The 27,743-nt window shown below is 37.5% G+C and overlaps 1 protein-coding gene and 1 non-coding gene across 2 annotated transcripts in view; one reads left to right on the top strand and one right to left on the bottom strand.

Annotated features, from left to right (window-relative positions):
• The first annotated feature begins 6 nt into the window (after positions 1-6).
• YES1 (YES proto-oncogene 1, Src family tyrosine kinase) overlaps positions 7-27,743 on the top strand; it is a 73,761-nt gene continuing 46,024 nt past the window's right edge. Inside the window, exon 1 of the mRNA XM_029921944.1 lies at positions 7-22. The gene's annotated coding sequence lies outside the window, so the exon portion shown is untranslated. The remainder of the gene's footprint in view (positions 23-27,743) is intronic.
• On the bottom strand, positions 13,869-13,972 carry LOC115278552. The gene has a single exon (XR_003902959.1). It is a non-coding gene; the product is annotated as a U6 spliceosomal RNA (small nuclear RNA).

Genomic DNA, 27,743 nt, shown 5'->3' with positions numbered 1-27,743 from the left:
TGCGAGCCCGGCTGGACGGCAGGTAAGGACCCGGCGGGGCCCCGCTGGGTGAGGCGGCCGACCCCGGCCCGGGCAGCGCTAGGCCCCAGCGCCCGAAGGCGCCCGCGCTCCCCGCCCCCTCAGGCTCCGAGTCGGGAAGTTGGGGAGAAACTTCTCCCCTCCCCCGACCCAGCTCGACCGGCGGGCGTGTCTCCTTCCCGGCGCTACCTGCTCGCACCCTGACTTGGTCTCCGCCCCGTCCAGTCCTTCCCGGTCCCGCCCAAGTCTGACTTAAGGTCCTTGGAGCAGTAGGGAACCTCCCACCCCTGCCTAGGGGCTAGGTTAATTTTGGCTCACTCTGCCTGAGTAAAGGCGGAGGGTAGCGGCCCCTTTCGGTCCCGGACCTTTGAGGGTCTGCACGGTAGCTGATGCCGGGTGGCAACTGTGCCGGGAGAGCGGACGTGGGGGGGGGGGGAGAGCGAGTGGTGAGCCTCTCGCTTGACTTGGTTTGATTGAAAACCGCAACATGTTAAAGTTTTCCTTTGTTTTGGGTTGGGGGTTGGGAAGTATTCCATTTCGCATCCACTATTACAGTATTATGACACTGTCTCCCATTTGGTTTGGTTCTCTGTCCGCATGCTACAGAAAATTTTGTTTTAAAGTGTGTTTTTCTTCTTGATAATTGCTTCCAGCTTTTGCTTCATTGGGCATGGGGCAGCGTTCTTTTAAAGAAGCTCTTCGGAAACCAAGTCCGATGTAAGGACTTCTTTAATTTTTGTTCTGCAGTTCAGTGGAAAATCAAGTCCGATGTAGGGATTGCTTTAATTTGTGTTTTGTGGGGAGTGGAAAATCAAGTCCTGTGGAGAGACTCCTTTAATTTTTGTTTTGTAGTGAGTGGGACACAGCGTAGGGTTTGGTTCAGTTATTTGCTGCGTAATTAATAGGCATGGCATAACATGCGGTCTATTTGTAAATTATTAATATAAAGAAATGAGAAGTCCATGAAATCACAACTTTATGTTCATGCATTATGTATAAGTGTTTCATGGTGTGCTTTCACATACATGGTTTCACATGTACATGCATATATGATTGTAGTATATTTGTGTCCTTGTACCTGTAGGAGTACAGTGCTAAAAGTATCTCGATAATTCTGAGTATATTCAAAGCATCCTGTTAAATTTCTAAAGTTAAGTTACATACTGAGGAAAATATTACTAAATGTGTTCATGTGACTGTATGCACTTACCGCATAGAACCTGGTAAATCTAATAACTAGGGCAGTAGCACACAGTGGACAGAAATCGTCTTGATGGGAGGTTAATAAAGGACCATCTTGTGATAGAATGAGGATCTTGTGTGGATCATATAGGATTTTCATATATTCGGTAAGAAAGTTGTATTTCATTAAGCCATACATATGTTTTGTTTTGCTAATATGTGAGACCTCTGTCATAGTTGACTTACGGAAGTTTATTTTAAATTTTGGACATTACCTAAATAAAGCTCATTGGAGATTTTGAATGCTGGTTGACAATTCATAGGGTCCTGAATTTGAAAAACAGAACAGTTAACCTTTGATCTGAATCTGAATACAAGACAGTTCATATACATGTTTTCAGAATAAAAGATAAAAGGACTCTTAAAATACGTACTTTGCTGAAACTACCATCATATTATAGTAGCTTTAATTTTGCAGTATGTTTTTGCTGACTTCATAAACCACAAAATTGACTCCTTTCTATTCAACCGAAAGTGAAATTACGGCTTTGACCTGTCTTCCTGGGATCGGTGGAATTTGTCTTATGGCTGACGTATAATATTAATACAGGGCTTAAGTTTTTTTTTTTTAATTCAGGAAATTCACAAGCTGAAAATTAACATCCATGCAAATAAATCTCCTTCATGATATGTAATGCTAAAGAATAAGTATTCTAATAAGCAGTGGTCCAGTGTAAGTGAAATATTACCAGCCCTTGGTGTACGATTTGTTTATATAAAGTCCAAATCTGCATCCTTGTAGGCAGTAAATAATTTGTTAACATGAGTAATTTTACTTTATAAACATATTTAACTCTCAGGCTAGTGTATTGGAAGATACAAACTTCTAGTTACAAAATAAGTCATGGGAATGTAAGGTACAGCGTAGAGTATATAGTCAGTAATATAATAATTTTATATGGTGACAAATGGTAACTAGACTTATGGAGGGGGGATTGTTTCATACTGTATAAAAATATCAAATCATTATGATGTACAATTGAAACTAGTAAGGATATTGTATATTCCAATTATACTTCAATTCAAAAGCCTAATGTCAAAAAATTTGAAAGCGGTTATACTAAGCTTTGCTGTCTGGGAATGCAAACTATATTAAAAAAACACCACCTTGCAAGGAAACGATTTCTATAAAAGTAAAGATATGGGAGAAGGGAGATTGTTGAGATTGGGGCCCAGCTTCTAAAGTGGTGACAAAGTTTTAACCTGGTGGTGGGTGCAAGGGTGTCGGCCTCAGTTATTCCCTGATCCATACATTTATTTCTTCTGTGTGCTTTTCTGTATGTTTTAGTTTACATAAAACTTTTTTTTTTAAGGAGGCTGAGTGTTATACACGATAAAAGGGGCTCGGATGAAACAGTTAACGTTTAGTGACCAGCTTTGGAGCACTACTGGAGCTGCCCTTTGCAAACAGAATTAGCTTATTAAATCATAATTGTCATATTCCAGCTAGGTAGTAACTACTTTGACATATAAATAACATGTTAATTATGTTAATATTTTGTGGGAAGAAACCAGATTTTACTAATTTTAAATCCTCTTTAGCTTATATAAGTGGTAAATAGTAGGTAACCAAATGTTTATTAAACTAATGGATACTATTCTGTCATCAAATATATAATGTAACTTATTTGTCATAAAGTTTTGTAAATGGCAAAACTATCACATCAAAGTAATATATCTTGACTTTTAATCATTTCCTGTTTTCTGTAACAGTAATTCCTTAGATCAGTAATTTATGCCTTAGCTTTGATACTCTTAACGATGTCATGAAATTCTCAGCATAAACTAAGTTTTCGTGTACTTAAGCTTTATGAAGATGTGCCATATGGCACCTAACGGAAGAGTATGTTTTGTTTCATGAAAGAAAATGACGGTATGGTGTTGGAGTTTCAAAAATGCTCAGAATGATTATATTATGCTACTTGCTTTACGTAATGGCTCACTGTTTTAGTTGTTGATTTCATTGCTTTGTGGTTTGCACTGTTGTCATGTAGAGTTAAAGAGATCACATCTATCAGTTTCTTATATCACAGGAACTTCAGTCGTTACAAAGGTGATGTTTGTGGCACTGGCTTTGTTACATGAATATTTACAGGAAGTTTTAGTTAAGATCTTCCATTGTTCACTGCTCTACATGGCTTAGGTCACCTTCAGTACACACACATTTTAACAGATCTGTAATACAAATCCAGAGTTCTTCCAGGGAAGTACAACAGCTTTTCTTTAAAGGAAATATGCTCCTATTAAAGTATCTTGGTATCTTATTGGTAATGTGTACAGCAGTTTGTGTGTGGCTATGGTAGGGTATGTATTATCGCTTTTCTTCCTCTCAGCTGCTCCAGCGCCACAATTAGGCTGAGTATTGCTCAGCTGCAGCTGCTGGGTGATTATGAACCATCCAGCTCCTGTCTAAACTCAGAGGCAGATTTAGCAAAAGGAGCTATAGTAACAGCAGAGGATGAAAGAGAAGAGCCTGTGCTGCTGCCAGTATCATTTTAACATGTCTCTATGCCAAGGAATTGTTGGCTGCGGCAGCACTACTGTTGTCTTGGAACTCGCAGACTTGATGGCAACATATCCTGGTCTGGAGTGAGTTTACCTGATGTTCCTCTTTAAAATCTTGAAGCTCACTCCAGAAAAGAGCGAGAATCTTATAATTTCAAAGTACAGGATAATACTGATGGACTGAATTTCAAGCCTTCGTGCTCCGTATAGCAGTGCCTCTCAGTTTCCCTTGTTTGAGTGTATATTTGTGACTGCAGGTTCCTTGAAGTTTATAACATATACCCCCTGCTGCTTTAAACTGTGTCACTTAGAAGTGCTGCAGCTATTACTGTTTGGCTGTTGGCAGGAGAGCTTTTATGTACGTTCTTTGGACATCCTACTTTCTCCCAGGAAGTGGAAGACCTTCCGGAGAGATTATTTCTAGAACTAGTTGTACATGGTAGATCCCCTGTGTCTGCCTGAATTTTGCAAGACCCTAGATTCTTTGTTCTGTTGTTCTTTCCGTATTTCTGGGTTATGAAAAGATGGACATCAACAAACACAGATATGTTATCAGCTATATTATGACAAGCCCCAGACTGACAGATGCCATAGGCAGATTTTGCTGCTTCTGAAATGTTGCTCACTTTATAAACATGCTAGGCAAAGAGCAGCAGCATCTTGTCCTCTCTTTTACCATGACTGTCAGAAAATTCTACAGAAACGGTTTCTTTTGCCAGTTCTAATTCTGGCTTTGGAACTTGATGGTTGGGGTTAGCTAATTTGGGATGGGTATTAGGGAGCATTGAGAGAATCAGCAAAGTTGTATCACCAGAAGGAAGAGTTACTGAAGACTGTACTCTTGAAAGTGAACAAATACACAATGTCACTGTGGCATGTACTTAGCAAAACACTAGCGTAGTGGCTCCCGTCTTTGTGCTCCCACAAAATTCCAGCATGAAAGCACGTTTTCCTTACATTATAATTACTTATTTCCACAACTCTGATATATTTGATTTCATACTCACTATGGCAAGGAACTTGTTTTATATGAATCTTTGAGAACAGTTTCTAATAGAATAAATGCTTCATAAATTTTCAATTGTATACAGAGATATGGTTCTGTGGTATTTATGACTATATATACACACTTTTTCTACACACATTTTTAAGACCTATCTCTACTAAAATTTTATAAAACAGTGCTTTTTCATACACTAATGTTATAACAAATGCTTCATGTATTTCCCTCAAAGTTTTGTTTTAGAAAATGATTTATAAAACAGTTTATAAATACTTGCAAATGTGAATTTGAAGGTCAATTTGATATTTCTGATAAACTGGAAACTCTCTGTAGTTGAAGTTAAACTAGCCTTTAATAAGGTTTATTTTAAAGAAATGTTTTTTTACCATTTTAGTGAATGTAGAAAGCCCAAGCTATCCACCAGGGGAAGAAAAAAGAAAACCTAGATTTTTCTAAAATACATTTGGCATCGTATCATGTTACTAGACATGGTCAATATTATAATAATGATTTACGTACATATCTTCCAAGGACAAAAAGAAAAAACTCCTGATTTTCTTGCTGTAATGCATGTGAACGAATGCATAGTTTATAGGATTTGTCTGCTGCTATTGGGGGTGTGGGCGAAGACAGGAAGTACTGAGAGGAAAGATCTGACCACTAAAACTTAAAAGTTGTCTGGTTTCAGTCTATGTTCCTAGCAGTATTTTTTTTTAATTTTTTTTTAATGTTTTATTTATTTTTAATACAGAGAGAGAGAAGAGCATGAGAGGGGGAGGGGCAGAGAGAGAAGGAGACACAGAACCGGAAGCAGGCTCCAGGCTCTGAGCTAGCTGTCAGCACAGAGCCTGACGCTGGGCTCGAACCCACGAACGTGAGATCTGACCTGAGCCGAAGCCAGAGGCTTAACCGACTGAGCCACCCAGGCGCCCCTGTTCCTAGCAGTATTAAACTCTAGCTTTTATTTAATGATGAAGGCTAGTCACTTCTCTGATTTTTTAATATAGCTTGCAGTTTGTTAGCATTAGGTAGAAATGGGAGCGAAGTGGAGAAAGTTGGTGTCTTTTTTTAAATTGAATACTTAAAATTGTCCTATGCCAAGTTTATTTCTTACATTTTCTCTCAGGCAATTAGTATTTTACAGATAAGGGCATTTTTAAAATAATAACTGTCACAGGCTCCTTTGTGGCTCAGTTGGATAAGAATCCAACTCTTGATTTTGGCTCAGGGCATGTCTCAGTTTGTGAGTTCAAACCGCGCATTAGACTCTGTGCTGACCATGCATAGCCTGCTTGAGATTCTTTATCTCTTTCTCTCTCTGCCCCTCCCCCACTTGCATGTGCATGTTCTTCCTTTCTCTCAAAAAATTAATATGAAAAAAATAATGAACTGTCAGTTATTTGAAAAGGAGCAAAGAAGGCAACATTGTGTAGTAAGGAAAGGACTAAAAGGTAAAGGCCATCTGGATTTCAATGCCACTTTTTTTAAAAGTTTTTTTTTAATGTTTTATTTATTTTTGATTCAGAGAGAGACAGAGCATGAGAGGGGGAGGGGCAGAGAGAGAAGGAGACAGAACCGGAAACAGGCTCCAGGCTCTGAGCTAGCTGTCAGCACAGAGCCTGACACGGGGCTTGAACCCACAAATGTGAGATCTGACCTAAGCCGAAGTCAGAGGCTTAACCGACTGAGCCACCCAGGTGCCCCTTCAAATGCCACTTTTGATAATAAAGTGCTATGTGGCCTTGGTCAGTTCAGTAAATTCCTTGCACTTCGGTTTCACCATTTGAAACAGGAGGCAGTGGGGCCAGATTGTTTCTAATATCCTTTCAGCCTTATAGAATTGTGTGGCTCTGTTACAGTTGAGGTTTTCATATTGAAAACGTTAAGGAAACTTTTCAGAATATCTAGCATTTGAAATAAAATTAGATAGCAGGTAAGTAAAGGTCATAGTAAAAAACTGACTCATAGATTTATCACTGGACTTTTCCCTAGGAAATGTAGTATTGTCTCATTAAGTGGACATTCATTAAACCTGTGGTGTAACAAATACTATGCCGGTTTTGGTGGTACAGAAATGATTGCAGCCTGACTGCTGCCTTTTAGGAATTCACAGTTGGTTGGGACTGGCTATGATTATGAGACTGTTGTAAATTTTGTAGACTGGTAGATCTTTTTAGTGTGATAATCCAGGGTAACACTTCTCTGGGTTTTGGTAATATTCGTGTGTGATACATCTGAAACGTTAATGAATCCCTATGCATTGGATGCTTTTAGCTTCAAGTAAACTGATTTAATTTTCTAGGCAGGAAGACTTGATTTGGTTTTGTAGTCAGTTTATTACAGATATGTGTGACACATATGCCATTTCCACAACACTGATACAGAAGTTTTACTGTCAAAAGGCACGTTTGAAAATAAGTCCTTTAAAAAACATTTCCAATTTATTTTGCAGTAAAATGAGGAAGATAAGGACTAGTAATTGAAGCACATAGATGTGATGTAGTTAACAGGTAATCATGACTATTTGGATGAGAACTTTGCCACATTTTAGTAGGAAAATAGCCACTAACGTTGAAACATTTAATTTTTTTAATTGACAAAAACACATAGTAATTGTTCTGGATGTTTTTCTTTAACACAGCTACTAGTTAGAAAAAAGTAAGCATTGGCATTAGGAAATGGTTAGCTTTTTAAAGTTTGCAAAAAAGATGTTGTAAAAAGGGGGAGGGAAGCCACTGAAGTTATAAGTAGATTGTGTTCCCAAAGTTTGTCAGTTAGGTCTTTGAAAATCAAAATCTTTGCCCAGAAAAAGTTCTTTCTGGAAGGTTAACCTTTTTGGTTAGATTTCTAGGTAGACCATTAGAGTTTATAAACGTGTAACAAACAGATATTATATTGTTTCATTGGTAAATGTATTCTGATTGATTTTCAGGTTTTGTTTGTTTTCTTAAATCTGAGCTCTTTGAACATATGAAATATGTGGCTTACTAAATATTCTGATTGTACAGGGAATGAACCCAGTGCCATTCACTCTCCCTCCCCACCTTCCCAGCTCTTTGCCATTTAAAAATCACTCTGTTAGGAGTTTCATATTAGGATAAAGTGAAGACTCCCGGTAAAGTCTTGCTCTTAAGTTGAATTTAAGTACTGGATGTTCCTACTTTCTCCCAACTGCTTGCTCTAGGCACTCTAAGCCTGCCTCGTCTATCCCTATAGGACAGTGTGAAGAATGAGAAAGCTTCAAAAGATTGGAAATGAGAAACAAAAATGAGGAAATTAGAAAAGGGCTTGGGAAAATGAAGAGTGGATGTAATGTGGAAGTTTATAATTTCTTCTTTTTTTGCCCTTTATTTCTGTTTCCCACCCATTTACTCCTTATAGGCAATGTGTAAGGAAGGGAGAAAGCCTGTTTTATGGCAGATGCTATGCTACATGTGTAGTTCATATGCATTATCACAGTTACAGATTTGAAATGCGTTTTCAGAATACACAGAAAAATTGTGAATGAGATAGGTGTTTATTACATGTGAAGAAACTGAGAATCAGAAAGTATATGTGATTGGCTGAGGTCACAAGACTAGTGGTGACTACATGTTTTCACTCATAGGTCTAACAGGAGAAATCTAACAAGGGACCATGGGAAGGGGAAGGGGAGAAAAGAAAGTTAAGGAGAGGGAGGGAGGCAAATCTTGAGACACCTTGAATACTAAAAACAAACTGAGGAGGGAGGAGGAAAGGGGATGGGGGGATGGTCATGGAGGAGGGCACTTGTGGGGAAGAGCACTGGGTTTTATATGGAAATCAACTTGGCAATAAACTATTAATAATAAAAATTAAAATGTTAAAAAAAAAAGACTAGTGGTGACTAAAATGGAATTTATCTGACAGTAAGCCTGTTCCTTATAAAACAACTCCCTTAGGGATAAAGAGCAGTTATGGAAAGGGGGAATTCTTATCTTTTTCCTTCTCCCTTAAACTGTATGTTTGTGTTGGGGCTGAGAATTTTCAACCACGTATACTTTTCTTTTTAATTGAAGTAGCTTTCTAGTACACATTTCATAATAGGAATCAAGGTCATATATGAGCTGAAAGAGATGGGTTATTACACTAAACTATAGCAAATGCTTTCCTTTTGTAGGTTTGGCTTTGTAATGGAAAACCGATACACTGATCCTAAAGCATTCTTTATCTTTTTATAATAAGATGTTCAGCCCAGATTAACAAAGAGACAGTGTTTGGATAATTTTGCCGTCAAGATTCTTTTTTTCTTTTTAATCTAAATTTAATTCTTCAAAAGAACAAAGCTGGCAAAAGATGGATATTACAGCAAACTATAGCAAATGCTTTTCTTTTGTAAGTTTGGGTTCATAAAGTGTATATGAAGTATATGTGTTTATAGTCCATTTCTTTCCTTGTCTCCCTTCCTTGCATTGAGTTTATGTTCAAATATGAGTTCTGACTCAAAACTGGCTCAAACTTCTATTGTGCAACATTGGTTTTATTTTTGACTAATTAACTCATTTATTCCTAGATGAGTTGGTAGAAATACATGTAAGGTGTGCATTGTCTGAGTGGTTCTCCATCACATTTCAAACATGCTGCAGAAAGTACACTTTCTAATTTGCCCTGTCAGTTAGATGGCAGTTTCCTACACCTTGGTGCAGATTCTACAACCATTCAAAGCTTCACTTCCCTCTGAAGGAAACTGTAGGATTCTTCCATGTTGGCTTGTTGCTAGGAATCTTATTGTTACATGAATTCTTTACTTTCTGGATGAAAAGTCTCATCGAAAGCTCTAAATGGAAATTCTGTTTGCTTCTCATTTACTACAGTGTCAGATTCTATTGACAAAGATTTCCTTAACTACCTTAGAAGCCTTTTTTCTTTGATTTGCTCTTATTTCTTCGGTTGTATGTAAGAATGTACTCTTTGTCCTCTTTAATAAGCTGGAGCATTGTTTTCTAATAGGAATGCTGGCTTGATTTTGTAGCATTATTATCCCGCATTGAATATCTACAGTACAACTCCACACATCTCTTCAACAGTTCTGTCCTTGCCCATGTTTATCAAGTCTACATTAGTGTGTTGGCAGATAGGTTTTAAACTGTAGTGCCAAGTCTAAGTGATAGGAGTGAGTGGCTGCCCCTAGAATATAAGCTCCATGAAGGTAGGGAGGGATCTTTGTTTTGGTTACAGAGGTTATCCCAAGCATCTTGGAACCTAGGAGGCACTTATTAAATGCTTTAAAATGTATGACAGTGTAACAGTCTGCCAACTAAGTTTGCTTACCATGGGCATGGGAAAAAGAAATGTCAACAAATAGCTCGCTCCTCACTGGAAGCTCATGCAGTTAACAGCAGATGTTTCTTACTCTGGACTTCTTGGAGTGGCAGGCCTCAGGCTAGACTAGTGGCATCAGTGCTCAGGATGAATGCAGATAAACATTGTATTGGAGTCTGATGGAGAAACAGATTTGATTTGGCAGTGAGTGCTGAATGTTAAAGACCAGTAAGAAAAATATGTGCAATAAAGGGATTCCTTTTCTTTATATCTTACGTCTCTAGCAACCATGCTTCTTAAAAACTCTGCCACACATCAGTTCCTCCTACATTATGTTGATGTAAATGAGTCATATGCATGTATTGGTTGTAAGTAGGGCTAAGAAAAATAGTTATTGGCCGGGTTGGTTGCCTTTTATTGACAACCTTAGAAGGGGAAAAGGATTTTTTGGTGGATGGGTAGTTGTCGCTGCTACAGAAGTGGAGAGAAGGTAACCTGTTAGTTAAAAAGATTAGATATCTCTATGGAAATACACTACTTGGTTGTAGAAACATGGTTAGAATATTTGAAAGGTGTGAACAAAGATGATCTTTTTTTTTTTTTAATGAGCTCTAAGCCCAACACCCTCATGACCCCAAGATCAAGAGTTGCAAAGGGACGCCTGGGGGGCTCAGTCAGTTAAGCCTCCGACTTCAGCTCAGGTCAGATCTCGCGTTCGTGGGTTCGAGCCCCGCGTCAGGCTCTGTGCTGACAGCTAGCTCAGAGCCTCTAGCCTGCTTCCAGTTCTGTGTCTCCTTCTCTCTCTGCCCCTCCTCCTCTCATGCTCTCTCTCTGCATCAAAAATAAATAAAACATTAAAAAATTAAAAAAAAAAAAAAGAGTTGCATAGTTTACTGACTGAGCCGGTGAGCTAGGTGCCCCAAGATGGAATCTTCTTCATTTAAGGCAACAATATTAGTACAGAAACAAACTAGTTATGATGGAAAAAGTCAAATACCCGAGATCTCTGAAAGCTTGTTTTTTATAAGCAGAGCATCTGGAAAAATATAATTTCATGTTTTAGGTGCTAAGGGAAGCTATGAAGATATTTGAACTTAAGACCAGAAAAAAAAAAGTGATATGCAAATTAGAGAAAAAATTTTTAGAGCTATAGGGACCATGTTGTCTTGGATTTATATTAAAAGTAACAGGAAAAATAATTCTGGACTTTAAAAAGACATATATGCCCTAGACTTTAAGAAACATGTTGGATAACCAGTATGAGTCTGTGATTTCAGATTCTGATGGGCAGTATACCACCTAAAGGAATGAAAAGTCTAAAAATGCCCTAACCTTTTTTTTTTAATTTTTATTTTATGTTTTTTTATTTCTTTTTGAGAGACAGAGAGAGACAGCGTGAGCAGGGGAGGGTCAGAGAGAGGGGGACGTACAGAATCTGAAGCAGGCTCCACGCTCTGAGCTGGCTGTCAGCACAGAGTCCGACGCGAGGCTTAAACCCATGAACTGTGAGATCATGACCTGAGCCGAAGCTGACGCTTAACCGACTGAGCCCCCCAGGCTCCCCCCTAAATTTTTTATATGAAAAGCTGGGAAGCACTCTGATTGGGGTAGGGGTGGGGGTTACAGGAGAATTGTGGATTGTATCTGCATTTGTGTAGTCCTTTTAGTGATTGAGAAAAGATAGTAATTAGCCATCTCAGAGAATTCACTGGGGATAGTGGCAGGTGGGAATTATGATGGAGCTAAAGCCCTTCTCCCGCATCTCACTTTATTATTACCCATCCCCTTAGCCACTCTGTACTGGGTCTTAGTTTTTGATTTTTTAATGACTAGAACTTAGGAGCACCTGTGTGGCTCAGTTAATTGTTTAACTTTGGCTCAGGTCATGAACTGAGTTCAAGCCCCACATCAGGCTCCACACTGGAGCTGACCTTGAGGAGCTTGATTGGGACTCTTTCTCCCCGCTCTGGGCCCCTCCCCCTCATATCGGAAGGAGGAACTCATAATAAAACTGAAGTAGAAGAGAAAGTCAGGAACCTCTTAGGGTGTTGTTAGAGGATGAATAGGATTTTTAGAATGATTGATGCCTAGTAGAAAGAAACCTAATGACAACACAGATGATTCTTAGAAATAAATTCAAAGCTGGAAGTTAAGAAGGAAGCCACAGATCCACAACTTAGAAAGTTGAAATAATAGATAACAGGAAACATCTAGCGTGTCTTCTTTTCATTTCCTGATTTCTATAACAAGAAGATGCTCTTTAAGTTAGAAAACCTAGAAAAGAGAGTAAGAAAGTAAGTAGATAATAGATGGTAAGAGGGCATCTAGCTTCAGTAGATTTCAGGTTTCTAGGTCCAGGAGAATTCTGTCTGACGGTTCTGAAAGACATTCCTGATATTCCCAGGGCTCCAGTTAATAGAGAAATCAGAGACAGACGTCTCAAAAAAGAAAAAAAAAAAAGAAAATTGATTAAATGATTTAAATTAGGTGAATTTTCATAAATGCTGACACTGAAAATCGCCTTTGATGCTTGTTTAAAATTCTGTGATGGTTTATTAAAGTTACCATTTATAAACAATTGTAAGCTTATAAAGAAGTGTTTAATTGAATTATTGAACCATCTATCTTTGGAGTTTCGGTAAATAAATGTTGTATCTAGATCATTTGTTAGTAGTACTTTACCATGGGTGTGTGGGTGGACCTGATGAGCTTACTTTCCAGCAGTAAATGTCAGTGATTCCTTTTCTTTCTTTCTTTTTTCTTTTGGTCTGTTTTATGTTCCCTTTTCTGTAATTAAGTCTCCTTTTTTTGGTAATTAAGTCTTCTAATGGCATAATTGGCATTGCTGTTTATCTTTTTGATGCTATTCAGAGCCAGAGATAGTAACAAGTTCAAAGCTCCTGTAACGTATTTCCAGATTTGTTGTTGCTGTTCTTAAGGAAGATTGAACTAGAATATATAAGCATGTTTTTTCATCTCATAGTGTCTGCGAGCCTTGTTTTATTTTTGTTATGCATGTGAATGAAGATACCTTAAAATTACTGTAATTTGCTTTTCATTTGAAAGCAACTATGCATTTTTCCATATGGTAAACTGCTTATTTGTAACCTTTGGCAGTTTGCTATTGGGTTGTCTTTTTCTTACAGATTTTTATAGGTATTTTTATATAGTATGGACATTAATCCTTTGTCTCTATGCTGCAAACACTTTCTCCATATCTTTGCTTGTCTTTTTGTCTAATATTTTCCTTTTATCTTAAAAGTATTAAAGCTGACTTCCCTTTTATAACTTCTGGATTTTGTGTTTTAAGGATCCTTTCCACAACTAGTGATCATTTAAAAAATTCTGTAGGTTTTTGTTTTGTCCTAGATTGCAAGTAATTTAGCTCTTTAGTCTGGAACTCTGGAATTTATAGAATCCATTCCTCTCTCTCTTTTTTTTTTTTTTTCCTCATGATGTAGCTCACCAGTACTTCTTATTAAATCTATCCTTTTGCCATGGATTCAGAATGCTACCTTTAGCATTTACAAAGTCAGTTACTCTCAGGTCTTTTTCTGAGCTTTCCTTCTCTTCCAGATATTTACTTGTTTATTTCTATGCTAGTGCCACATAGCTTGATGAGGAGGACCGTGATAAGAACAGCAGCTAGTTCAGTATTTGCTCAGTTGAGTATTGCCTGTGTTCCAGTCACAGTGATAAATACTTTATCATATTTTAACTAATTCATTTCTCACAAAACTCTAACTATTTTTCTTTTGAAAGTCTGGCTTAAGTATTCTGACATGTAGCCATTTTATTTAATAAAATAATTTTATTTTTGTTAAATAGGGAATACTTCACAAATTTGTATTTCATCCTTATCCAGGGGCTGCGCTAATCTTTGTGTCTTTCCACTTTTAGTATATGTGCTGCCAAAGTGAGCACTGAGTTAGTATTCCTAATAGATAAAGATATAGGCTGTGAGAAATTACGTTTATTCACATGCAAGCTAGGGCTATAACCAGCTAACTCCAGAGCCTTTGCTGTTAACCATGAGGTTGGAATTACTAGTAAGACAAATCTCATTTTTCCTTATTAAAAATTTCTCAGCTATTTTTATGCATTTGTTCATATGAGCTTCGTTGTGATTTAGATTTAGATAATATTTATTATTTAGGTTTATTTAGGAAGAATGGACATTTTTTAATAATGGCTCTTACTATCTAAAAAGTTACATGATTCTGGGGTGTCTGGGTGGCTTAAGCATCTCACTTTGATCTCATCTCAGGGTTATGAGTTCAAGCCCTGTGTTGAGCTCCATGTTGGGCTCCATGCTGGGCATGGAGCCTACTTAAAAAAAAGGTTATAGGTTTCCATTTAATGAGGTTCTTTATATTCCAAGAATTTTATTTTGGTAATATAGACTCTAAATGCTTTTCAAGAAACTTGTAGATATTATTTCACATGTGGTTTGAAAAAAAATCTTGTTGGGGTGCCTGGATGGCTCATTTGGTTTAGCCCCCGACTTTGGCTCAGTTCATGATCTCCCCGTCCGTGAGTTTGAGCCTCGCGTCCGGCTCTGTGCTGACAGCTCAGAGCCTGGAGCCTGCTTCAGATTCTGTTTCCTTCTCTGTCTGTCCCTCTCCCCTGTTCATGCTCTGTCTCTCTCTCAAAAATAAATAAACATTAAAACAAACAAAAAAAAAGCTTTGTTATTGGGAAATAATTTCAAAGTTACAGAAGTGTTGCTAGAACAGTACAAAGAACATCTAGGTCTCTCTCACCCAGATTTACCAATTGTTAACCTTTTGTTACATTTGATTTTATTATTCTACTCTGTGTATGTGTGTGTGGATATTCCCACTCTTCCTACTCGTACCCTATTTGAAAGTTCATTGGAAAGATCATGTCTTGTTACCTTTAAGTACTTCAGTGTGTATTTCCTAAAAGCAGGGACATTTTCTTACATAACCATAGTACAGTTATTAAATTCAGAAATTTTAACATCACTATTAAACAGTTCTCTAACACACAGTTTTAGGTTGAATTGTGTTCTCCCAAAAGATGGTTTTAACTCCCAGTACCTGTGAATGTGACCTTATCTGGAAATAGGGTGGTTGTAGATGTAATTTGGTTAAAATAAATTCATACCAAATTAGGATAGGCCCTAGTCCAATATGACCAGAGTCCTTATAAGAAGAGGAAAATGCCATGTGACAACAGAAGCAGAGATTGGAATGATCCAGTCACAAGCCAAGGAACCTCAAGGATTGCCAGCAGTAATCAGAAGCTAGGAGGAGGCAAGGAAGGATTCTCTCCAGAGTTTCAAAGGGAATATGTCCCGCTAATCTCTTAATTTTGAAATTGTAGTCTGAAAGAGAATAAATTTCTGTTGTTTTAAGCCTTTTTTTTAACAGCAGCTCTAAGAAACTAAACACAGCAGTCCATAATGGATATTTTCCTAATTGTGCTAGTAATTTCCTTATAACAAAAATCCAGAGTCTAATTCACTGCATTTAGTTGTCCTGTCTTTTAGTCCCCTTTAATATGAATTATTCTTCAGCCTTATCTTTCATATGTTGGTATTTTTGAAGTCATGCTACATGTTTTGTATAGTGTATCTTAGGATTTGTCAGATGTTTCTCAGGATTAGATTCAGATTATGAATTTAGGGAAGAAATGCTATATAAAGGGGATTGTGTCCTTCCTAGTATAGCCCATCAAAAGGCCCTCTATGTTAGTCTGCCCCAGTATTGGCAATATTAACTACTCAGGTAGGTGATATCTGTCAGGCTTCTTCACCATGAAGTTAGCATTTTTCTTTTTTAAATAAGTAATATGTGGGGAAATAGTTTTAGCTCAATTATCAATGAATCTTGCCTGAATTGATTATTGCAGTGTTGGTTGCAAAATAATACTTTCCTAATTCTATAATTCTTTTACATTAGTTGAGATTCTGAAAGAGAAACCTTTTCTTCTTTGTCATTTGTTTATTATCAGAATGATTTATAGATTTTAGTCAAAAGGTTGTAGTCCATTAGTATCCTTATTTATTTTGATGTTCAAATTAATTATATTTTTGGCCAGCATGATCTTCAAGACGGTTCCTGTGTACTTTTGATATATATATATATATATATATATATATATATGTATGTGTATATGTATATATGTATATGTATATGTGTATATATATATCTCCCCATGATTTTCTGAGTACTACTTTATTTTTTTAGTGTGAGGTGTCCCAGGTTCATCTTTTTATTTATTTATTTATTTTTAGTGTTTTATTTATTTTTGAGACAGAGAGAGGCAGAGCATGAGCGGGGAGGGGCAGAGAGAGAGGGAGACCTAGAATCTGAAGCAGGCTCCAGGCTCCGAGCCGTCAGCACAGAGCCTGATGCGGGGCTCGAACACACGAACGTGCGATGATGACCTGAGCTGAAGCCGGATGCCCAACCGACTGAGCCACCCAGGCGCCCCCCCAGGTTCGTCTTTTACTTACCTTGCTCTAGCCATTTATCCAAGGATCATTGATTCTTTTAACAGGTGTGTCTGGTTTTGAATGGTATTTATCTCTTTACTTATTTAATTAAATTATTATTTTTTTAATGTTTGTTTATTTTTGAGAGAGAGCGCAAGTGGGTTAGGGGCAGAGAGAGAGGGAGATACAGAATCTAAAGCAGGCTCCACGCTCTGAGCTTTCAGCATAGAGCCCAATGCAGGGCTCTGACTCAAGAACTATGAGATCATGACCTGAGCTGAAGTTGGATGCTGAACTAAGACACCCAGATGCCCTCCCCCTGTTTTTTTCTTTTTAAGTTTTAAGTGTATTTATTTATTTTGAGAGACAGCAAGAGTGGGAAGGGGCAGAGAGAGAGGGAAAGAGAGAATCCCAGGCCGGCTCAGCACTTGATCTCATGAACTATGAGATCATGACCTGATTTGAAATCTAGTCGGACCTTTAACTAAGACACCCACATGGCCCTGAATGGTTGGTTTTTGAATGATATGTTTATAACTATTTTTGGTGTATAAAAAAGTTGGTTGTTTTTGTACATATTTTGTAATTGTTTTATAGAAATCTCTTGTTTCTCATGGTTTTTCACTTAATTCTCTATATTTTTTCTGTATAAGTAGTTATTATGCAGAAATAATGATTATAACCCCAACTCATTTTCAGTATTTATCCATCTTATTTGGTTTTCTTGTCTAATTGCATTTCTTAGTACTTTCAGAACAGATTATAAATTTAGTAAGACTGTTTCTAAGGGTTTGCTTTTAAGCCATGATGCCAGAGTTTATCAGAGCTTTAGTTCTAAATATATAATAGAAGGATTCTTCTATTTCTGTGTCATGTAAGGTTTTTATCTTATTAAGTAGGGACAGATGCTGACTTGTGTTTTTCCCCTCAGGTTTTATTGATATGAATGTGTTTTTTTGTGTTTGTGTTTGTTTTTGTTTTTGTTTTGAGAGAGAGAGTGTGTGCCCGAGCTAGAGGGGACAGGCAGAGGGATAGGAGGAGAGAGAATCCTTAAGCAGTCTCCACCTCCAGTGCTAAGCCCAACACTGGGCTCTATCTCAGGACTCTGAGATAACGACCTGAGCACAAATCTCGAGTCCAAGAGTCAGACACTTAACTGAGCTGCCCAGGTGCCTCTCTTCATATTTTTTAATACGATGAATTAATATTATGAATAGATACCCTAATATAAAACTGTTCTTATATTCTGAAAATAAAACTACATCTTTTTTTTAGTAGAGAAGCATAAACAGTGGTTATGAGCACTGTCCAGTATAGTAATGAGAAGAAAAAAAAAACCACCACGAGCTAAGGAAAACTCTGTGTCCTCTGTACAGTACCCTGAGAATACTCTCTGGTTAACAGATGTGGGGGGGGTTTCCCACACCAGTTAATGTTTCAACACCAGCTGGTGGTTCTTCAGTTCAATTCTGACACTGTTTACGTGGAGTTAGCTTTAGATCCTACAGACTGAGGGCTCAGTTTTTTAAGATGCTCCCCCAGTCCTAACCTCAGGTGCCAATTGCAAATAGTGGACCCTCAGGTTACCCACAGCTTCTGTCCAGCTGGGTTATAAATTGGGAGTTCTGGCAACTTCCTCCTCAGTTTGATAATTTGCTAGAATGGCTAATAGAATTTAGGAAAATAGTTTACTAGATTAATGGTTTATTATAAAAGAGTACAACTCCAGAACTGCCAGGTGGAAGAGCTGCATAAGGCCAAGTGTGTGGGAAAGGGCATGAACTTCCCAGGTAAGCCACCCTCCTGGCACCTCTCCCTGTGTCACCAACCTGGAAGGTCTCTGAACCCTTTCATCTTTTTTTTTTTTTTTTTAATGTTTATTTTTTGAGAGAGAGAGAGAGTCAGGCGAGGAAGGAGCAGAGAGAGAGAGAGGGAGACACAGAATCTAAAGCAAGCTCCAGGCTCTGAGCTATCGGTACAAGGCCCAACACAGGGCTTGAACTCATGGACCACAAATTCATGACCTCAGCTGAACTCAGACTTAACTGACGGAGCTGCCCAGGTACCCCTGAACCCTTTCAGTTAGGATTTTTATGGAGCCTTTTTGCATAGGCATAACTGGTTAAATCATTGACTATGGATTATTAGCTCAACATCCAGCTTCTTTTCCCTTCCCTTAGGTGGGAATATGTGGTAAGCTTGAAAGGTCACACATGGTCAGCCCTAGGATGACCAGCACTCTACTGTTAGGGGCTCTTTTTTTTTTTTTTAAGGGTTTATTTAATTTATTTTTTTATATTTTTTATTTGTTTCCGAGAGACAGCGAAAGCAGGGGAGGGTCAGAGAGAGAAGGAGGTACAGAATCTGAAGCAGGCTCCAGGTTCTGAGCTAGCTATCAGCACAGAGCCTGACACAGGGCTCGAACTCACAAACCGTGAGATCATGACCTGAGCCGAAGTCGGAGGCTCAACCGACTGAGCCACCCAAGTCCCCCTAGGGGCTTTCCAAAAATCACTAATTAAAATAAACTCTGGTGTGGTTGAAAGGTGCTTATTACGAACAACAAAAGGTGTTCCTTTTTCCTCTTATTACCACTTAGGAAATTCTAAGAGTCTTTGGGAATTTTGTGCTCTATGCTAGAGATCTTTGGCCCTAGCATTCTCCTGGTACCTATTACTCAGAATGTCTGTTGAAACAATACTAAAACCAAGAAAATTGCAATCTCTAAAAGACAAATGGCGGGGTGCCTGGGTGGCTCAGTCGGTTAAGCCTCCGACTTCGGCTCAGGTCAGATCTCATGTTTGTGAGTTCAAGCCCTGCATCAGGCTGACAGCTCAGAGCCTGGAGCCTGTTTCTGATTCTGTGTCTCCCTCTCTCTCTGCTCTTCCCCCTCTCATGCTCTGTCTCTCTCTGTATCAAAAATAAATAAAACATTAAAAAATAATAAAAATAATAAAATAAAAGACAAATGGCCTGAACTTCTCTCTTAGGATGAATCTTTATATCAAAAGTTAGAAGAATTGAGAGACAAATTAGGTATATTAGAAAGTAGAAAAACATACATTTTTGCACTGTATTTTTGGAGCTATCCTAGACTCTAAATCTGAAAAATAAAAACTGAGCTATACTTGGTGATCAAATATAGTGGGAGAGGAGAGGACATTGCTGCTGATCCTTGGTGGTTATAGAGTATTAGGGATTTTCAGTGCAGTTACTTCCCCAAGAAAACTAGTTAGCTAGTGACTAAGTAATGTCAGTGTTTACTAGCAGTTCAAACAAGGATTCTTAAAGGGTGGGAAGAGAGAGATTTACCTGACTCAGAACCTCTTCACAAGACCTTGCTTGCCCTTATTCCCCCAACTTTTTGGTTCTGTAGACTCTGATCAACTCTGTCAGAATTGGGCTATCAGCAAAAACTAAGAAGGAAGCTTTTTCCTGAATGCTTTGGAGGAGATTAAAGAGCATAGGACTAATTTATTCATGTGTGAGTCAGAAAATTTAAATGCATGTTTTTTTGATGGATTTTTAGAAGAGGTTTTAAGTATTTTCATGCTTATTGATTTGTTTAGGTCTCCTGTCTTTTTACATTAAAAACAATTTCAGTGTATTTTGAGAGCCTGAAGCGGGGAGGGGCAGAAAGACTCCCAAGCAGGCTGTGCACTGCTCAAACCCATGAACTGTGAGATCATGACCTGAGCTGAAGAGTCAGGTGCTCAACCAGCTGAGCTGCCCAGGCACCCCTAGGTCTCCTATCTTTTAACTGAGCTAATTTAATCAATTTCTATTTGCCTAGTCATCGTTTTCATGTAGTTAAAATTTTATCAGGTGGAAATTATACAAAGTTCCCTCCTTTAGTCTTTTCAAATCCTTGATGGCTCTAGCACTCTTCTTGAACCTAATACTGTGTTTTTGATTAAGATTAAAACTAGTGATTTATAGGGCACCTAGGTTGCTCAGTTGGTTAAGCATCTGACTTTGACTCAGGTCAAGATCTCATGGTTTGTGGGTTTGAGTCGTGTTGGGCTCTGCACTGACAGTGCGGACCTGGTTTTGGATTCTCTCTGTCTGTCTCTCTCTCTGCCCCTCCTCCACTTGTGCTCGTGCTGTCTCTCAAAAATAAGTAAATAAAACTTCTAAAAAATCTTGTGATTTTTTTGGTGCTGATTTTTATTTTTAAACCATATTGGAATTTGATTTTATTCTAATGAAATAATAGAAAATTAAAAGAAAAGGTAAGGAATTAGAAACAACAAAAAAGAGATTTCAATATGATTCACAAATAAAAATCCTCTTTTGGGTGTTTTTCCTTTTTTATTTCCTCTTTTGTAATAGGTATATAAACCTATGAATTTTGCCCAGAATACAGCCTTTGTTGCAGTTCACTGATGTGGTAGAAAGCTGTTACTCTTTTTATTTTATAACTTAGTCTGTTTCCTCTTTGACACAAGAGTATTAGATCGTGAAAAGCTTTATGTATTTATCTTATTTAGGAAAACTGGAGATGGAACCTGTGACCAGGGTAGGGGCAGAGGGAGAGAGAATCACAAGCAGGCTCCACACCCAGTGGAGAGCCTGACCTGGGGGCATGATGAGGGGCTAGATCCTATGACCCTGAGATCATGACCTGAGCTGAAATCAAGAGTTTGATGCTTAACCAACTAATCCACCCAGGCACCCCTCTTTCTACACTTAAACTACACTCATCATGGGGCTGGAATTGAGGATCCCGAGAACAAGAGTCTCATGCTCTACCAACTGAACCAGCCAGGTGCCCCAAACAAAACATTCTTATGTTACCATTTCTTCAGGTATTATAGCATATATTCTGTTGTCAATACTCAATAAAATGGTAAAAAAAAAAAAATCAGAAAATTGTATACAGTCAGAACTAATGTATTCATGTATTTGGAATTTTAAATATCTATTCCCCAGACTAGAAATATTACAAAATGTGGGCCATAATAATATGACAAATGTTGATATAATTCAATTCAGTTCAGTAAACTTTTTACATACTTGCTCTGAACAAAGAAATACTGCTAATACTGCTGTTAAGATTCTAATAGCACAAAATAGTATCAGGAGTAAAAAGAATTCTTGTTGAATTCTAATACAGTTTTCCATAAAATATTTGTGGCTCTAGCTGGAAACTTCCACTCCTCTATATAATAAGCCTTAAAAATCAAATGTGTTCCTTTGGTTTTTTAAATAAGACTTTTAAAAATGTTTATATATGCATGTAATTATCATATACATGTTTTTTATTTTTTATTAAAAAATTTTTTGTGGTTTATTTATTTTTGAGACAGAGACAGAGCACAAGTAGGGGGAAGAAACAGCATCTGAAACAGGCCCCAGGCTCTGAGCTGTCAGCACAGAGCCCGATGCAGGGCTTGAACCCATGAACCATGAGATCATGATGTGAGCCCGAGTCAGATGCTAAACTGACTGAGTCACCCAGGCACCCCTTTATACATGTTTTTTAAAAAGTAATATCAGGGTCGCCTGGGTGGCTCAGTCGGTTAAGCCTCTGGCTTCAGCTCAGGTCAGATCTCGCGTACGTGGGTTCGAGCCCCACGTCAGGCTCTGTGCTGACAGCTCAGAGCCTGGAGCCTGCTTCCAGTTCTGTGTCTCCTTCTCTCTCTGCCCCTCCCCCTCTCATGCCTGTCTCTCTCTGTATCAAAAATAAATAAAACATTTAAAAATAAATAAATAATAAAAAAAAATAAAAAGTAATATCAGGATTGAATTAAGTAGAGCACAGAGATAAGGAATGATGCAGAAATACTATACCAAGGTTTTGGCTTTAATTCTTAAGTCATAGTAAGGAACTCAAGACTGAGAATAAGTGATCATTCATAGCCCAGGATAAAAGGCTTATCATACAGTATGAAGGTAGAAATAAAACCTCAATTTTTCTCTGATTAAAAACAGAGAAAAGAGAAAGAGAGCACAAGCAGGGAAGAAACTGAGGAAGAGGGAGACACAGAATCTAAAGCAGGTTCCAGGCGCTGAGCTATTAGCACAGAGCCCATCAAGGGGCTTGAACTCACGAACCATGAGATCATGACCTGAGCCAAAGTCAGACGCTCAGTCGACTGAGCCACAGGGCACCCTGAATTTTTTCTCCTTTTAATGCAGGAGCGTTATCAGTTTCATACTATTTGTACATTAATTTTTTTTTTGCTTAAAAAAGTAAAAGGCAAATTTATATTTTTTGAAGATTCAGTTGTAGATGGGATGAAGTTCTTCAGAACACATGTCATACAGATAGTTGATGCTGTGATAGAGATATGGTCCATGGAGCTCAACTATATAAAAATTTGATATGTACCAAATACTTTTTTCCCATAAAATTTAATTTGTTCAAGTATCTATAGTATTTTTACATGGAAGTACTAACCATAGCTGAATGTTAAGCAATGCAGAAAACTAATATTGTCAATTGCTGTTGCCACCCTGAACTGATATGGTGATGTTAGAAGTGTCTGGAAATGGTCGCCATGAATTTTGCCTTTCTTAGCTGCTATTTTCTTGTCACCCACTTTATACTGACATTTTGAGGCTAGAGCAGTTTTTGAAGTCATCAGCATTATCAAGTCTTTAGAGCTTAAAGGAGATGTAGGTAACCAGTACATAAGTCTGATATAGGTTATGTTACTAAGGGTTAAATTTATTTTTATTTATTTTATGTGCAGTCTTTTTATATACACTTCCTTCAGTTTAAGAGGTCAGATTTAAGCATTACTTTGTTGAGTAATATTTATCTTTTGGGTCAAGTCCTAATAAGCATTGATTGGGAAAGGATCTGTAATTCAGTTCAGACTTTAAAAAAAAATAATTATGTCTACTCCAGGCAAGGCACCATGATAATTAATTAAGCTTTTTAGTAGATAAAAAGGAAACTCTGCTCTCTCCTGTTTATCAATTAAATATGCTACTAGTATAGACCTGAGAGAAATTGTGTGTTGGAAGTTTAAAGTTCAATGGCAGATCAAGAGAAGAAAAACACAGAAACACACATTCAGAGAAGGCTGGTGCAGGTGGGATTTAAGGATGTTTTGAAGAATAAATAAAACACATTCCAGAGGGAGCTAATAATATGAATATAGACACAGAGGAGATGGAGAAGGCACAATATTTTCTGGTTATTGTGTGCTTGTAGCATAGATATATGTGTGCTTCTAGCATAGGACTATGGGGTCAGTCATATACCTAAAAGTGGTGGCTCTCAAACTTCACTGTTGCTACTCATCACCTGGGATGTCTTGTTAAATGCAGGCTCCTAAATTCTACCTCTAGAAATTCTAATTCGGTAAGTTTGGACTGAGAGCCTTGAATCTTCATTTTTAATAAATACCTGAGGCTGTACATGTTTGTACAGCTTGAAGCTTTAAATATGTTCAGTTTTACACTGGTAAACCACTGGAGCTCTGGAGTCTTACTGCCTCACTTACTGTATGACCTTGGTCAGGTTTTGCATCTATAAGTAAGGAAAATAATCACAATTGTTTTTCAGGGTATTTTGAGACTTAAATGAGATAAGCCATTTTAAATATTAGCCACAGTGGCTATAACAACTGTTCAGTAAGTGTCATCTGTTGTTTCTATAGCTCTCATTGTCATCTAATTAAGAGGAATGCATTATTTTTATTAAATTATAATTCATTCCATAAGATGTTTTATTACTGTACATGCTTACTCAGACTACTTGTGTTTAGTTCTTCCTTTATTCATTTATCAAAATCTTTTGAAATATAGTGAATGTGCATGTTATTAAATATATAATATAGTCATATAACATGAATGTCATAATTACTTTTTCTCAACTTGCTCACATTGATTTTTGTTTTGTGATTGATAACTAGATACATGGTTAGTAAATTCAGTACTTTAACTGTTGGGAATGAAACAATATGTAACGATTGAATGAATTTTAATTCACTTAAAATGCAAAAGTCATTTGGATATTCTTGGGAACTTTAATTCATATAAAGACATAATTTAAAAATAGAACAAACAAGCTTTACTTTTAAAAGTCCTGCATTTTATATTTTTCTTTTAAAATTTATTGTTAGAGGAAAACTTGATAATATGTATTACAACTTTAAAAAAGTGTAACTTTTGACTCCTAGAAATCTTTTCTGTTGAAGCATTCATATACAGTCAGTTGTCATTTGCAGTAGTTATGTTTTAGAAAGTCACTGTGAATACTGGATTGGTGAGTACTGATCATTGCTCCTAGAGGAAATACAAGGTTCCTGTGAGCTTCTGGTTACAACATTTTGTCAACCAGTCAATTCATAGTTTTGTTCCGTGTATGGTTCTGTTCCATTTGTGACATTTAATGTATTCTGTTGATTCACTAATATTGAATTCACAAATAGTACTGTGATGTCCGAATGAAGCTCATATAACATTCTCCATAAGGCACACCACAGCCTTTTTGGTTTAGGAACCTGAGACAGCACTTTAGCACTAATACCCAAGGGCCATTTGAAACCCTGGCATCACCAAGACACACACACACACAGTGACACTAGATAGACTGCAGAAAGGACACTCATTTACAAATAAAAGCCTGTTTGACCTGAGCTCCGGACAGAATCTGGCAACTTAAATTTTTCACAGGTCTGCACGTGTTGCAAATGACCACAAAAGTGCCATGAGCATTGATTTGGGGGTTTACAGCTAAATCCTATTAGAGTTAGCTAATTTATGAATAATTCACTCAAATTGGGTACATCAAGTACCCCTCTCTTCAGGGAGGCAAAAAAAAAAATTTCTCTTTTTTGGTGCTGTAACAAAGGAAGTCACCTGTCGTGTTTCCTCATTCAGCCCCACGTTGGAAGCCACTTGTCGTGTCCCTTGCCCCAGCCGGTGGGGCGGTAAATCTTTGTGGTCCGTTCCTGAGGGAGGGGGAGAGAGAAATAGGGCAGGAGGGAGACGCAGGGAGCGAGGCAAGACAAGCATTTTCCGATCAAGCCCCCGTTTATTAAGAAACAATCAAACCTATATAGGATTAGGGGCGGGAAACTGGCCCAGGTTGGTTGCCAGGTAACAGAGTCAAATGATTATTAGAAAAAGGGGAAACCGAAACTGAAACTCCGAACACAGCATCAAAGGAAGCGCCCAGACTTTTGTCTGCAATACTGGGCAGGGGAAGATTAGCGCTGCATAAACCCAAATGCGGTTTGATCTTTTGTTCATTTTTGCTTTTTTCGTCTGGCTCAGTATGACTGTCTCTGAATCCTGGACCAGGAAATGCACTCTCCTAGCCTCCAGGTGTAAATCTTGTTTTTTTTTTTTTTTGGTTGCTCCCTGGAGAGCGATATGTCCTTGCCTGAGGCAGCCAAAACTCGGCAGCTCCCAACAGTCACCCATCTTTAAATGCCTGATAATTTTGGTAATTGTTCTGCTGAGACTAACTTCCTGTCTAATTCTCATTAGGGGGCCTTGAAGAACTGTTGGGTTCAATATCATCTGAACAGGCTTATGGTAATGCTAGCCACAGCCCTTTTGCCAAGTTCAGGTCTTTTACAATGCTTCTGTCTCCTTCTAGCCACTTAGAAAAAGGCCAGCTTTATTTGTTCCTTTTTCTCCTCCACCAAGGCTAGTACTTCCGAGGTATGATAAAGGAAGAGGAAGATGGTATCTCTTACTGGATTATTTCCCTCTAAAACCTAGTTAGATGAGGGAGTTAACTAGATGGACTCAACCACTTTGTTTTACTTTGAATGCTAAGTAAATTAAACTGTTCTCCTAATTTAGAAAAGTTATGTTCCTTAGTACATAATTAACTTCAACACATGGTACGTTTTGAGCCAAAACATGCTCACTGTCTAAACCCTAATAGGTCAATATAATGTTGGTAACATAATGATTACAAATATAGGCATTGTGGCAGGCAGAATTATGGCTTCCCTTAAAAATCCACATGCTAATTCCTAGGACTTTTGAATGTATTAGGTTACATAGCTAAAGCGAATTTTTCTTTTCTTTTTAATTGCAAATTTCCTCCATGTTCATCATATTAAAATGTAAATAACAGATGTATATAAAGTAAAAAGGCGATGGATGCATTAACTTATTTAGTCCAGACAGTAACCATTGAAGATATGGGCCATTATTAACAAGAAAAGTTTTGCCCATATATGTGACAAAATATATGTATCATAAAATGAATTTTTTTGCCAATAAGAAATTTGGGAAAACTTAGTAATTTAACATTCCTGTTTCCTTTAATGTAAATAGCATGTGTATTTTGTTTATTATTAAAGAAACAGCTAAAAAAAACTTCATTAATTGTATATTACAAATATTAATGTCAGGTGAAAAATTAACCAGTAAATGATGTGTATAGAAGGCTGGAAATTTTTATGTATAGCAGGGAAGTAGGTATATTAACTCACTTCTTACTGTTTTATGATTATTTTTCCAATTCAACTAAGTTGAGCTCTCAGATTTAGTTTTGTTAATAATGTTGGATCTATACTTACTGTTAGGGAGCTATAAAAGATTATGTGATGATTTTTCCCAAATGTTTTTTCTACTTTCTATAAGGTTTTCTTTTCTGTTCAATTTGGAACAGGATATGTGCTAATTCAAAATTTAAAAAGTGTTTTTGAGATCTTTGCCCAGCTCTGTTTAGGTCTCTAGCTAAAAGTGTGTTGTATAATTTGAAACTTTCTTAGAATATCTTTAAATATTTTTCCTTTATGTGAAAAGTAATATACCTTTGTAGTCTGTTTTGCATCATTAGGTGTTCAGATCAGAAGTTCAGAAAGTTAAAAATAAAAAGGATAATCCTTTCATGTTTCATGTTGATACCACATTTTCCATTCATTAAAAATCAAAGAAGTGTCACTTTTAATACTTGACTAATTACTAATATATTCTTATTGTAGTTAATTTATTTAAATAATTCTTGTGAAACATTAATAGCATTTACTTAATGGAGTTGTGAGCCCCCAGTGTTTTGATTGCTTTGACTCCCTCATTTTCTAAGACATTCCCCATCTGCCAATGTTTCAGTGGTGATGCCACCTCCTAGCTGGAGGGGACTGAGCCACACAGAGACAGCTGACCCAGTCTGGGCTAGAGTCCTTTAAGAATTTGAAGTTGATACTTAAAATCTCTCTGTGTAGCTCTAAAATGAAGATCCATAACTCTGGAACTACTGGCAGCCATCTTCTACCCTGTAAAGAGTCAAAAAAAGCCATTCTGCCATAG

Source organism: Suricata suricatta, chromosome 14 (genome assembly GCF_006229205.1).
Source record: "Suricata suricatta isolate VVHF042 chromosome 14, meerkat_22Aug2017_6uvM2_HiC, whole genome shotgun sequence".
Taxonomy (NCBI): domain Eukaryota; kingdom Metazoa; phylum Chordata; class Mammalia; order Carnivora; family Herpestidae; genus Suricata; species Suricata suricatta.
The sequence above is the reverse complement of the archived record's forward strand: the minus strand, read 5'-3'. Positions and strand labels throughout refer to the sequence as shown.